Source organism: Euprymna scolopes, chromosome 21 (assembly GCF_053919585.1).
Source record: "Euprymna scolopes isolate OS-2025 chromosome 21, ASM5391958v1, whole genome shotgun sequence".
Lineage (NCBI taxonomy): Eukaryota > Metazoa > Mollusca > Cephalopoda > Sepiida > Sepiolidae > Euprymna > Euprymna scolopes.
The window spans coordinates 8594736-8609687 of NC_136502.1; the positions used below are offsets into that span (position 1 = coordinate 8594736).

A 14952-nucleotide genomic window follows, 5' to 3' on the forward strand; every position below is an offset into this window, starting at 1 on the left:
ACGTGCGGGTTGGAATCGTTGAAATGTGACGACGCAGGTTACATCACGTTACATTCAGTAATTTATTTCTTTGTGTCATTCTTTATTTCATTGTCTCATGATGACGTTACTTTAGTTATTTTTAATTTTCTTCTTTATTCACGTCATTTATTTATTGCTTTTCTCTTTTATAATTGTTATTGCAGCTTTAGGTTTTTCTTGATTTAAAGTCATTTATCTACACTATCCTCTTACTTTCTTGTTATTTCACTACTCATACTACTACTACTACTACTACTACTACTACTACTACTGCTTCAACATTTCCATCCTCTTCTTTCATCCTCATGCGCTGGTACTACTACTACTACTATTATTACTACTACTACTACTTTAATATTTTTCTTTTCCACCTTTATTAAATTCACTAGTATGTTGTTTATATTTGACGGCGACGACAAGAAAGAAAGAAGGAAAGAAAGAAAGAAGATACATTTACTACTAGATACTATACGTATGGTTGTGTATCTTTTAGTATTTTTTTTACATCGACATCACCAGTTATCAAGGCCCAAAGACCACTCGAGGATAAGGATTAAGAATGTAAAGTAGTCAATTGAACAATATAGTAATTGTTAGTAATGGAAATTTGTTAACTTAAGTGGAACGACTCATGAAGAACTTGTTTACGTTGGACTTGGAGATAATCAGATTGTAGTCAGCTGGAAAGCAGGCAAACGGAAGACAGTTCCACAGGCGTGCAGTTCTATTAAAGAAGCTTTTTTCATGGAATATACGTTTAGGTTTCTTAGCAGAGAAGCTAAATAGTCATTAGTTGCATAAAAGGGGTGAAAGATTCGTTCGATGTTGTTATACGTTGGAAATTAAGTGTGTATTAATTGAAATGGATGCCGTGCATAGCAGTATTTGTCCTAGTGACGCCATATAGTAATGTTCCGAAATGTTCGTTTAGAATGATCTAATTTCAGAATAAGAGAATTAACAGGCAACCAATACGAGGAAACTGACTTTCTCAAGGGAGACTTTATTGTTTTTTGATTCTACTACGGGAAAGTTAATTGTACGGCGATGTATATAATTTTTTCCAGAGGAGAATTCTTGTGGCTACTTTATTAATATAGAGATTAATTGCAAAACTGCTGTTAGCTTCACAAATACAAGGTGAAACGATAAAATTGTCACCCTAGAAAAGACGACATTATTCCATTTCCGTTTGATGAAAATCGGTTTCCTTTTTTTTGTTGCAGACCATCTACTAGTTGGCCAGTTGTTTACAAATCCTAGGAACGATAGGAGCTTTCTATCTTGTCTGAAAGTGACACAATGTTCAACAAGCGAGATCAGAGATGTGCCACTGTACACCTCATGCTCTCTACCAATCCAAGTTATGAAAACAGGACGATTGCCAGCACCTTCAATAATAATAAGAAGAATAAGAGAATTAGCAGGCAACCAATCAGGGGCATGAGATTTTCCTGAAGGAGACATTATTATATTTTGATTCTACTACGAGAAAGTTAATGGTATATCTGTGTATGTATGAGCCAGTTATAGGCGGTGTAAGTGTCGAATCTGTGGAATGTGTAGACTTTCTCCCACCGTCAACTGGTGGCGATGGTAGGTCTAAATGTTTAGAGGGGAAAACAGATATCCCTTCCTCTAACGATGTTGCGATTGTAATGGTGTTGCTTCTAAGATGTAATGTAGTATTTTATATTCACTATTATACTTAAATCAATTCATTCTCTTCTCTATTTTAAGTTCTTAATTTATTTACATATTTTTTATGGAAATCGGCCCAAACAAGGTATGAGGTCACTTGATGTAAGAAGCTAAATAAAAAAGATAATAAATAACTGTTAGATTCCAAGCCAGAAAACCAGCAATTTATCCACCTTTGTTTAAAGCATAGTTCATGGAATGTGAGGCCTAAAGGACAAAATATGAAAACAAAATGCCGAGATAAAAAAGTGCCGAAATAAAAAAGTACCGAAATAAAAAAAGTGCCGAAATAAAAGCTAAGATCCATTTTATTCTCCTTAATTCAAAGCATATACGGCATAATCACGTTGACACACCAGTTTCCGATGGATCACCGAAGTTAAGCAACGTTGAACCTGGTTAGTACTAAATGGGTGACCATTTGGGACTTCCAGGTGCTGTATATGCTCTCCGCTTATCTCAGCATTTTTTATAGTCATCCTGGACTTCTCCTAGCCACTGGACTCAAGTAATGCCGATTTAGGAGAGGTGTGGTTCAGATTACGCAACACTTGCCTCATAATTACACGTGCAGCTACACTTACAGGGGGTATCCTTTGCCTTTGTCTTTCGAGACTGAGCGGAGGCATCGAATTTTGAATTCAAAGCATCCTCTTACTCATCTTCTCTAATTTTACTGAAACTACACCTCCTGTGTTGCTTAGTTTGGCACAAGATGACAATTGCAGAGCATTCAGTGTGGATTGACCCCCACCGCGAGTGAAATTTCTTCACTACATAAGTCTGCAAATAATCGTTGTTTGCAGTGTTATATTCTGTTGAGTCCACGCATACACATGCATGCTGGGCCGCACAATGCTGAAAAAAAATTCTTCCGTGTCGTTGTCGCTGTTGCCCCTGCAGCATCTTCCTGCTCGGTTTCTCTTCCTTTCCATCCTCATCCCCACTCACTCTCCAATTACGAAAGCCTACGCCTTTTACAAGAAAATAAAGAGCCTCGTTTTTTTTTTATTGTTTCTGATTATTTTTGTCCTTTCTTTTCCCACCGACGAGCAATCTTTTCAATAGGACGCCGACGCCGTCCATAATCAAAGGCATCAATCTCGACAATGTCTTTCCAAGAAGGTTCCGATCGCCGCCAATGACCATCTTCGAATCGTCATTGCCGGCATTAACAAGATTGGGTTGATGCCCCTGGAAAACTCAAGAAAACGGATAAGAACCGAAAGAAGAAAAGAAAAGAAAAAAAAATACAAAAAAAGAAAAAGATAAGATGATGAAAAAAATGTGGAAAATAAAAAAAACAAAAACAAATAAAAAGCAAACATGATTAAAAAAATAAAAAGTCCAGTTGCCGGAATGGAATGAGACCGAAGATTTTATGATGTGGCCAGTAGGGATGCTGACGAACGGGGTAGGTGGGGGATGAAGAACAAATAGGATTACATTAATTGTTTTGTCGTTGTTTTATTGATTATAGTTTAACTATAGTGATGACATCATCATCATCATCATCATCATCATCATCATCATCATCATCATCATCATCATCATCATCATCCTTCTTAACATCCCTTTTTTCATCTAACAGTGATTGGTAAATATTTTGACCATCATCTTCAGCATTATAACATTTAATAGATTCGTTTTTAAAGATGATTTGTTTTATACTAATGAGTCACCGAAAATCCAAAATCCACTCGAGGATAAGGATTAAGACGTTTGTGAGTTTAATGATACAACAACACCTTGAAAGGATTAGAGATGATGATGGATGAAATGTGAAGAAAGTGACTATTTACGAGGACCAGAATTTAGTTACATTAGACTTGAAAACGCCATATCGTAATATTTCGAAGTGTTCATTTAAAGTGATGTAATTCCGGAATAAGAGAATTAGCGGGCAACCAATCGGAGGCAGCGGACTTTCCTGAAGGAGACTTTATTATCTTTTGATTCTACTACGGGAAAGTTATTGGTATATGTGTGTATGTATGAGCCAGTTATGTTGTAATCAGCTAGGAAGCAGTCCAACTGCGTTGTGTTTCACGGGCGTGAAGTTTTTGGAAAGAATCTTTATTCATGAAAGTTCTATTTAGTTTGGATGATGATGATGATGATGATGATGATGATGATGATGATGATGATGATGATGATGAGTGACTCTTTCTTAAATATTTGTTTAATTTGATATATCCTCCTTCATGTCTTTTTCTCATAAGACGATTATGATGATGATGACCATGATCATCATCATATATTTTTAGAGATTTTTTGTTTGATGATTATTGTATCTTTGTCAATAATCAGTTATTAGTTTGATGATAATGATGACGGTTGTATCCTACAGTACTATTTTAAATTGAGAATATTGCTGTTAATGATGATGATGATGATGATGATGATGATCATCATCATCATCATCATCATTTCTTTGTAAGTCTGCGTACCCGATATTGAAAAAGACAAATGGTTGCTTATGTAATAATTGAATATACCAAACTAGCCCAAAAGGAATTAAAAAACCGATACACCTGCATGGGGACAGCAGTTCACTTGAAACTGTGCAACTGAAGAAACAATCTTAATATAAAGTAATTACTTTTGTTAATATTCTTCAGCGTAACTATGAAAGCAGAATGAACGCAAGTAAAATTATGATTAATTAATGAATGAAAGAATCTAGTTTTAATTGCATTATTGGAAAATATTTACAGAAAAATTGTCTTACGTTGTGTGACTAAAAACTGACACAAAATTTAATCTATTTTATCATGAATAACTGTTTGATCGTTCTATGGTTTTGAAGTTAAACCATTTTAATAAAAAAAATATTTAATCACAATTATGATGAATGCGCTTCTTATGCTTTTTATATGCTAAGATATGAATTCTAAGAAAGATTCCAAAAACCAGATTCTAATCTTTGGTAGATTCAGATGTATAAAATTTGATATAATTTATATTTTTTTAATAAACATACAAATAAATCAAACGTGTGAAATAATTGTTTGGTTAGAATTTCCCTTTTTATAACATCGTCCCCAAAACGCAATTAAAATGTGCTTGTAATAATTTCAATCTACTACTATTTTATTGTAAGAATCGAAATCTAATGCTATTTTATTGTGAGAATTTAAATCTAATGCTATTTTATTGTGAGAATTGAAATATAATGCTATTTTATTGTGAGAATTTAAATCTAATGCTATTTTATTGTGAGAATTAAGATCTAATGCTATTCTATTGTGAGAATTAAGATCTAGTGCTATTTTATTGTAAAAATTTAAATCTAATGCTATTCTATTGTAAAAATTTAAATCTAATGCTATTTCATTGTGAATATTTAAATCCAATGCTATTTAATTGTAAAAATTTAAATCTAATGCTATTTTCATTGATTGAGATTGTCGGACTGACTTCCTCATCTTGGTTGTTATTGTCACAACGTTTCGGCCGTTTTGCCCTCCGGCCTTCGTCAGGTGAACGGTTTGTTAGGAGTCTCGAACCCAACCCTTTATTATTATTATGGGGGTAATGTCTTCGAAGACATGGCCTTAGGTTCAGCTCCCTTAAAGCCCATCATGTGGCTAAGATACGTTGATGACACCTTCATACTCTGGCCCCATCAGGAAGACATCCAGGCTCTCCTAGATCATGTGAACTCAATAAGACCATCAATACAGTTCACAATGGAGAAAGAAAAAGATAACCAACTGGCCTTCCTTGATATACTCATATCACGCACAGAGCATGGGTTTAAGACATCCGTATATCGCAAGCCTACCTTCACCGGACAATACCTAAACTTCAACTCCCATCACCCATACAGTATCAAACATGGAATCGCACGCTGCTTACAACATCGAGCAGAGACAATAAGTAGCGACACCATTACATACCACCAAGAAATGGTCAGGTTGAAGAATACCCTCCGTCGTAACAACTACCCCGATAGCATACTATCCACCAGACGTGTTAATAGTATAAGAGAGGAGAATGAAACCCAAAAACCTCCAACGGTCTGCCTACCATACATACGAGGCATCTCCGAAAAGATTCAGAGAATATGTGCCCCCTACAACATCAGGACGGTATTCAAAAGCGAGTCAACACTCAGACGACACCTGGTACGAGTGAAGCCCCGCATGGATGAGAACATGACCAAAAACTGCATATACTCCATCCCATGCAGTTGCAGAAAGGTTTACAAGGGTGAAACATGCCGCCCCCTTAAAGTAAGGGTGGAAGAACACCGAAAAGTGGTAACTAAAGGGGAGACGGAAAAATCGGGTATAGCCAACCATGTCTGGATGGAGAGGGGGGATCATCGCCCCCTATGGGATGAAGTAAAAATAATAAACAGAGAGACCCACTGGAAAGTGAGAAAACTTAAAGAAACAGCTCACATGCTCGGACATAACAACCTACTGAGCAAACCAAGCATAGAGCTGAATGCAATTTGGACACCTCTGATAGAGAGAGAAAACCTTGAATAACAACATAGGTTTAACATTAACAAAAACCAACTAAGAATTGTCCTAGTTACATATGGCCGAGTGGTCCTAGACGTTGTATCAAAGTTTACAGTTACCCAAAGGTGCTGAGTTCAATCCTGAACGAAGGCAGTGAAAAAGTAACAAAGTGGAGTCCGAACACGGTACCCCCGTAATAATAATAAAGGGTTGGGTTCGAGACTCCTAACAAACAGTTCACCTGACGAAGGTGTTCGGACTCCAGCTAGGCTTTGGGACATAGTTGCTGATTCTCTGTTTTTCAATGTTACTTTTTCACTGCCTTCGTTCAGGATTGAACTCAGCACCTTTGGGTAACTGTAAACTTTGATACAACGTCTAGGACCACTCGGCCATATGTAACTAGGACAATTCTTAGTTGGTTTTTGTTAATGTTAAACCTATGTTGTTATTCAAGGTTTTCTCTCTCTATCAGAGGTGTCCAAATTGCATTCAGCTCTATGCTTGGTTTGCTCAGTAGGTTGTTATGTCCGAGCATGTGAGCTGTTTCTTTAAGTTTTCTCACTTTCCAGTGGGTCTCTCTGTTTATTATTTTTACTTCATCCCATAGGGGGCGATGATCCCCCCTCTCCATCCAGACATGGTTGGCTATACCCGATTTTTCCGTCTCCCCTTTAGTTACCACTTTTCGGTGTTCTTCCACCCTTACTTTAAGGGGGCGGCATGTTTCACCCTTGTAAACCTTTCTGCAACTGCATGGGATGGAGTATATGCAGTTTTTGGTCATGTTCTCATCCATGCGGGGCTTCACTCGTACCAGGTGTCGTCTGAGTGTTGACTCGCTTTTGAATACCGTCCTGATGTTGTAGGGGGCACATATTCTCTGAATCTTTTCGGAGATGCCTTGTATTGTAAAAATTTAAATCTAATGCTATTTTATTGCGAGAATTTAAATATAATGCTATTTTAATTTAAAACTTTAAATCTAATGCTATTTTATCGTAAAAATTTAAATCTAATGCTATTTTATCGTAAAAATTTAAATCTAATGCTATTTTATTGTGAGAATTTAAATCTAATGCTATTTTATTGTGAAAATTTAGATCTGATGCTATTGTAAGAATCCAGTGCTATTTTATTGTAAGAATATAAATTAAGTGCTATTTTTTGTAAAAATTTTGATCTCGAGCTATTTTATTGTAAGATTAGAGATCCAGTGCTGATTTATTGTAAGAATCTATTTATTGTAAGAATCTAGTGCTATTTTATTGTTATTATTTATATTCAGTGCAATTTTATTGTAACATTAGTACTATTTTAAGGATTTTAATCTAGTGCTATTTCATTGTAAAAATTTAGATCAAGTGTTATTTTATTGTCAGGATTGACATTTATTAAGAAGTAAAATCTAGTCGTATTTTATTGTAAGAATTAAAATTTTCTGCTATTTTATTGTAAGAATTTAAATCTTCTGTTATTTTATTGTAAGAATTTAAATCTAGTGCTATATTATTGTAAGAATTTAAATCTAGTGCTATTTTATTGTAAGAATTTTGATCTAGTGCTATATTATTGTAAGAATATAAATCTAGTGTTATTTTATTGTAAGAATTTAAATTTTCTGCTATTTTATTGTAAGAATTTAAATTTTCTGCTATTTTATTGTAAGAATTTAAATCTAGTGCTATTTTATTGTAAGAATTTAAATCTAGTGCTATTTTATTGTAAGAATTTTGATCTAGTGCTATATTATTGTAAGAATTTATATTCAGTCCAATTTTATTGCAATAATTAATATTTAGTGCTATTTTATTTTAAGAATTTTAATCCAGTGCTATGTTATTATAAGGGAAAAAAAAGTTAGGACTTTCTTAAAAAAAAAGTTAGGACTTTCTTAAAAAAAAAATTTTTTTTTAAATGTAAATTAAATATTTACACATCTGAACGTAACGACTTTTATTCTATAAATAGATAGGCACTCGTCCACAAGTTATCTGGAAATAGAAATCTTCTTACGCTCTAGAAAGACACGACGGCATGCCAGTTGGCAAAAAGACGTCGGACTATTATGGCAAACACGTTAAGTATTTTTAAAATTCATCCTAAATGTTTTTCATGTTACCTTGTTTAAACGTGTTTTTCTGTTTTATTTATGTATATGTATTTGTCTATATTTTCCTGTCTTATTCGTAACCCCCCCCATGCTACAAAGTAAACTAACGATAAAAAACAAAACAAAATGCCGGGTATTATTTTCTCTATTAGAGTAGATAAAGTTCAGACTTTATTTAAGTAATATACTTAATATATACTATTACTGCAAGCTTGTCTATATTGAAAATGCTTGCTTCCTGGCTAGCCAATCAAACCATCTAATATAGTTAGTCTTATTTTCAATTATATTCGAAATATAATACAGTGTCATTAGCAAAGAAAAAGTTACCTATGAAAACGAACCTCCTAAATTAAAACCAATTATCTAAACTCGAATGTAAATTAATATTAAGCCGACTTTACAAATTGATAAAAGTTAATTATGGGATTTTAATTATAAAGGTGAAGCTCCATTATTCAAGCTCGATAGATAACGACAAACTTCCACCCATTAATATGGGAGGGGAGATTATCATAAAAAATGTACTGAATTGATAACTTAGCACCGAACTTACTACTTAGATATAAATAAGTAACTTGTACCCATTCCCCTCCTCCCCCCCTTTTTTTTAAATGGAGAGTAGATAATACAGTGGATGTGTTATCGGCAGCTCCAGTAACTCTCGCTTCTCCTTTTTTGACCCTCAGTCCTCATTCAATGAGTGATTTTTCTGACAAAAGGCGAAGAAAAAGCTACTTAAAGGTCGGTCTTGGTGAACAGTAGTCTGAGATGTCGGAAATTTTTCTGTCCCTATGTCTGTCCTTGTGGCCATGTCACTAGTAAGGGTGCTGGAGGTAAACATTTTGTCTGGGCTGACGTTATCCGCCTGATAGTCAGGGACCCGAACCTTGGATTAACCACTAAGGAGGCTGTTCCTTCAGCCACCTTTTTTCTATAGTTAATCAAAGGTCCATTTCACTGCACCGCACAACTCAACGACATCTTATTTGATGATAAGTCTTACTTCTCTCTCCCATGGATGTTAGCATCTCTTGAGTTCCTCGTATTCCCTTGCCATCGATCCCATTAATCACTATAGATTCATTCATACTCATTACGTTTTGGGGATCAAAATAGAAAACGCATACTTACACTTCCAGTGGTCATCCCCCAATTACACAAGGTACCTGTTCTATTGTACTGATTCACTCATACATCTCTGAAATTTCAGCAAATGGAGCACAAATCCTCAGAAAACGTTGTATATTTCCTAACCATAACCCTTACTTTGGACTTAAGCCTCATTTGTGCCTAACAACGAAGGACTCTACCTAAATCCGTAACTATCATTTCACAACGGCATGTGTGATTTTTTCCAATGTCTTCATCGGAGTACTCCAGAATACAAAACTAGGATCATCCCATATGCATACATCTTAGAGTGATGTAACACTATGTTCAACTGATGTCGTTGAGTGCTGGAGAGATAGAAAAATAACAAAGGATAACTGACAAAAGGGAAGGGGGTAGGTTTAGCGAGGAATAAAAGAACTTATCAATAGACAATGGATTGGAATTTGATATTAAGGCAGGCAGAGAGATAAGGTTTAAATTAGGGTGTGACGAATGGTGATAGCAAAGGATTGAACAATGGACTAAGAATCGAACAATAGAAACGACACTTGACGGGGAGTCGTACGCTTAGTTAGTTGAGGCTTGAACTCCGAGGTGGACAGATGGAGTTTGAATGCCACTGAAGATGGATGATGGTTTGGACTAGATCAAAAGAATGAATAAACTAACCGATGAAGATGTAGATATAAATGTAGACCTGAACGTGTAGAAGACAGTTTCATACACACACAGATTCCAACCAATATCTATGTGAATATCGGCATTTATGTTTTTCTTGTGTTTTTTTTTATACTTATGGATCGGCATGCGTCTTCATTGAGTTTTGCCAGTGAGAAAATGATGATAAGAAGATGAACAAAAAATCCACGGTTCACACGACGGCTGGGGTCAATGGCCCGTCTGTGGGGTCACAGTGACCTAATATGGTACCTTGTCATCCACACTGCTAAGATATAGCCCCCTCGTGTGGATAATTCCTGTTTGGGACCACATTTCACTTATGAAATTCGTTATGTATTTGTGGCATTCTTATTTCATCCTCCTTTTTTTCTCACCTCTTTGACTGATCCACAGCGTAATCGCCCCGCTTGCCATTATAAAGGTCTGCCAATTACGCTATATGGGAAAATATTCCTTTGTGTCCCCAAAGTTAGTGACTGTACCCAGACTCCTAAGCTCATTTAAGCCGGAAAAATAAGGTTTTCCATATTTGAAGCTGTCCAATAATTTCATGCTTCAAGCCTGGCCAATACTTATTGACCGGAAGATTATTATTTTTGGTTCTCGAAAATAATAAAATAGTTTACGTAAACCTTCTTTACTTCTTATCTTATATGCTCATCATCAGTTTAACAACATTTTTATTAAAAAATGTTCTTTTTTACAAGGGAGTCATCACTTATCAAGGGCTGAAGGCCATTCGAGGATAAGGGTTAATGAAATGCAAGGTGATAGCTCAGTAATCGTCAATGGTATTAATTGAGTATAATTTAGATTATTTAAGGGGAAGGCTCAACAAGAATTTGTTTACATTAGGCTTGAAAGCTACCATATTGTAATCAGCTGGGAAGCAGGCCAGTGGAACAGTGTTCCACATGCAGGTAGTTCTAGGAAAGAAACTTTGTTCATGGAATCTGCATCTAGAATAAGGCAAAGATGGAGAGTGGGGAAAATTGTTGATAGTGGTTGTAGTTAGTTGAGTGTTTTTTGCGAAAGTTTGGCAAGGAGGGACCATAGATTGGAGCTCAGAAGAGCACTTGCTATGAAAATGGGCATAGAGCAGATTCAGACTCACAACGTCTTTTCCATGGGAAAACGGTTGTAGAAAAGAGAAAAGGGCATCACGTACTAAATTTTAAAGCCGGTCAAAGCAAAATGTCCTGTCCAGATGTGGCAACAGTACTCCATTTCATTTTCTAACACTGTCTCTTTTCTTAACTTAATTTACTGCGTTGCAACTTCGAGAAAAAATATACAATATATTTTTAAATGCAGATATTTGATTAAAACATTTTACATGCATCAAAAGACAACAATAAAATCTATAAATATAAAAGCGAAAATGTATGTATGTATGTATGTATGTATGTATGTATGTGTGTTCGCTTTTTCTGTATGTCTACAAAAGGCTTTTTTCAGAGAAGTGGTCGGTTGCTTCACAACTTTTTAAAACTTTTTATATCACATATAAATCGTAATATCTCACAGTTAACAACGAAGCTCGCCTGTCTATTTAATTTGCTCGATTTCGAGAAGATAAATATTCAACATTTGTCGCTCGCCGCATGTGGGTTAGTCTTTTTCCTATAACATCTTGGGAAAATAAAAATCCCGCAGTAAAACTTGACCTCATTAACTCATTAAAACGGGCACCTGCCAAATCCAAGTAATTAAATAAATTCAAACGTGTTTCCATTAGCATCTTGCGGTGGGGCAATCGTTAACGTCGCACGTTTTTTTTTGTTTTTTTTCACACTTTAATTTTCAGCTTTGTCTCAAGAGCTCAGGTTCGATCCCCATACTTACTATTTTATTTAACCCCCCTCCCACACCCGGAGTTTCCACACACACCTCCAAACACCCGGGCAACGCCGAGTACCCCTCGCTAGTACTTCCTAAAGAAAGAAATTAAAACAAACAGTTTTGTTCAAAACTGAGACACAAAATTTCCACATTTGAGGTATTAACATTATACATAAAGCAACAAAGTTCAATTGTCCTCTTTCTTTATTTTTTACAAAGGAGGCACCACTTATCAAGACCTTGAGACCACTCGAGGATAAGGCTTAATGAGTGTACAGTAGTCAATGGGATAATATCGTTATAATCGTTGGTAGTGGAAATTTGGTAAATTGGATTACTTAAGGGGGTAGCTCATCAAGAACTTGTTTACATTGGACTTGAAGACAACCATATTGTAGTCAGCTGGAGAGTAGGCAAACAGAAGACAGTTCTACAGGTTTAAGAAAGAAACTTTGTTCATGGAATCTATGTTTAGGTTTAGGCACAGATAAAGAGTGGGGGAAATTATTGATAGTAGTTTTAGCTGGACGAGTATATGCCGTGAAAGTTTGGTGAGGGGACCATTAAGAGAGCTCAGACAAACAATTGCCATGGAAATAACGATAAAGCAAAGACAACTTCGCAGCATCTCTTCTGTGAGAAAGAGGTTGCAAGGAAGAAAAAAGGGCATCCCCCACTAAGCTACAAAGTCTATTTTGAACTCTGTCAAGACAGGATAACGTCTTTCTAGCAGCTCCTGCCCAGATGTGGCAACAGTACTCCATCCTTCCACGTACTTGGTTTTAATACAGGTAGAGAATTGCACCAGCAGTGAAGTATCTACTGGAGCGGTAGAATGATCCCACCATTTTTCTAGTGACCTTAGTAACAAATTTGATATATGTGTTCCATTTCAGATCAAGAGTAAAGGTCAGACCCATAAGCTTATCAGAACATGTAGCCTCCCCAAGACGAGAGCCATTCATTTCAATTGATGCCAGACGGGGATCAAAACATTGATTATGTAAAGATAGAAGCTTGGTTTTAGATGCATTAAAATTAACTAGCCACCTCTTTCCCCATTGTACCATGTGCTCAAGATCAGAGGAGAGAGAATTAGAGAGAACATGGTAATTTTTGGCCTTTGATGTTTTGCTATAGATGGAAGTGTTGTCTAGGAATGTTCTTAAGATGTGATTTGGAAGATCATTGACTTCAGCATTAATACTGTGAGCTTCTGATTTCTGCCCATCAACCTCTACTCTTTTGAACCAATCAGAGAGAAATGATTTAATAATTGAGAAGATATTTCCAGCTACACCGTAGCTGGAGATCTTGTGGAGTAGACCTTTATGACATACCCTATCAAAGGTTTTCTTTTCAAAGTTTAAAAGTTTTTCAAATCACCTTCCCAAAAACCCTGATGACATATTGACTTAATTCTGCCTGTGAAATACCTTATAACAAATTCTGCCCTTATGAAACCATACGGATGCGAATTCAAAGACAATTCTAACAAAAGCAATTACCTCAGCAAAATTCTTTAAATTATTTGTCTTTCTTAAATACTTTTAAAACGTAGTCTGAAATTTCAATCTCAGTTTTTTTTTTCTCACATCGAAATCGTCATTTTCCAATTGTGCGTTTGTGTTTAGAAACCCAGTTTTTTCTTTTCTTTCTTTTTTTATTTTTTTTTTTCAATCCTTATTTTATGTCTTTTTCCTAGGACCATCAGTTGTTCATGGACCTCAGTTAATTATGGACCCATGACGGCAGCCTCTGATCACTCTGGCAACAAATCGATACATGTTACGTAGTAGTGTGTATATGTAACGACTTTGTGATGTAAGCATCTATATGATGTGTATATATAGCTGTATCTGTCTTCTTGTAAACGTGCTTCCTGGTGTATATGCGTGTTTGTCGGTGTATAGAAATTTTAAACAAACAGTTAAGAAAACATATGTCTAAAGGAAGCATTCATTTCATGTTGACGATCACAGTTCTTTAACAGAATGTGTGTGTATATATATATATATATATATATATATATATATATATATATATATATATATATATATATATATATATTACATGTTGATCACCACTTATCAAGACTCAGAAGCCACTCGGGGATAAGGGTTATTGCGTGTACACTAATCAATGGGATAGTATCGTAGTAATAGTTAGTATTGGAGATTTGATAAAGTGTCATTACTTAAGGTAGCGGTTCATCAGGAATTTGTTTATGTTGGACTTGAAGACATCTAGATTGAAGTCGGGGGGGGAGGAAAAAGGCAAGCGGCAGAGAGTTCCCCGGGCGTGCAGTTCTAAGAAAGAAGCTTTGTTCATATATATATATATATAAATATAAATATATGTGTGTGTGTGTGTGCGCGCGCGTGTGCGTGTGTACGTGTGTGTAAGAGAAAAAAATTAAACTGTAAGTTGAACTTTACAACCAAAAATTTATTTTTGGACACCATTCTCCCTAAGAACAATTTTCACATTTCGGATCAACTTGAGAGAATTTTGATGCAAGCTGAAATATTATATATTATATATTTTTACATTTTTTCTCTTCTTTTCTTGGCAATTTATAACTACAATAAATTGCGGTTTCACTTAATGCCATAACTAGCAAATTCTAGCATTGCTACAAATATAATTTGCTGATTCCTTTATGTCCTCTGATGAGAAGAATAATAAGAATAGCATTCTTTGAAACTCCGCAGAATAAGGACTTTGTAAATTGTTTTTTGGAGTATTTAGTCGAACAATAAATTTTGATTGTAAAGTTCAACTTACAGTTTTAATTTTCTTTCTCTTATAATAAGCTCTACTCTCTGTTGAATATTGAGCTTTTTTATTCGGTTGGGATTACATTTTCTATGTATAAATACTGTTATTTATATTAGTTTGAAGTTTACCATTGCGTATATCAGGTAAACACTACATCCGTTTGATTTCATATATGTGTGTGTGTGTGCGTGTGTGTGTATATATATATGTGTGTGTGTGTAT

General features: G+C 35.3%; 1 pseudogene; it reads left to right on the top strand.

Annotated features, from left to right (window-relative positions):
• Positions 1-2051: 2051 nt before the first annotated feature.
• LOC145243115 (5S ribosomal RNA) lies at positions 2052-2168 on the top strand (annotated as a pseudogene).
• Positions 2169-14952: the final 12784 nt, after the last annotated feature.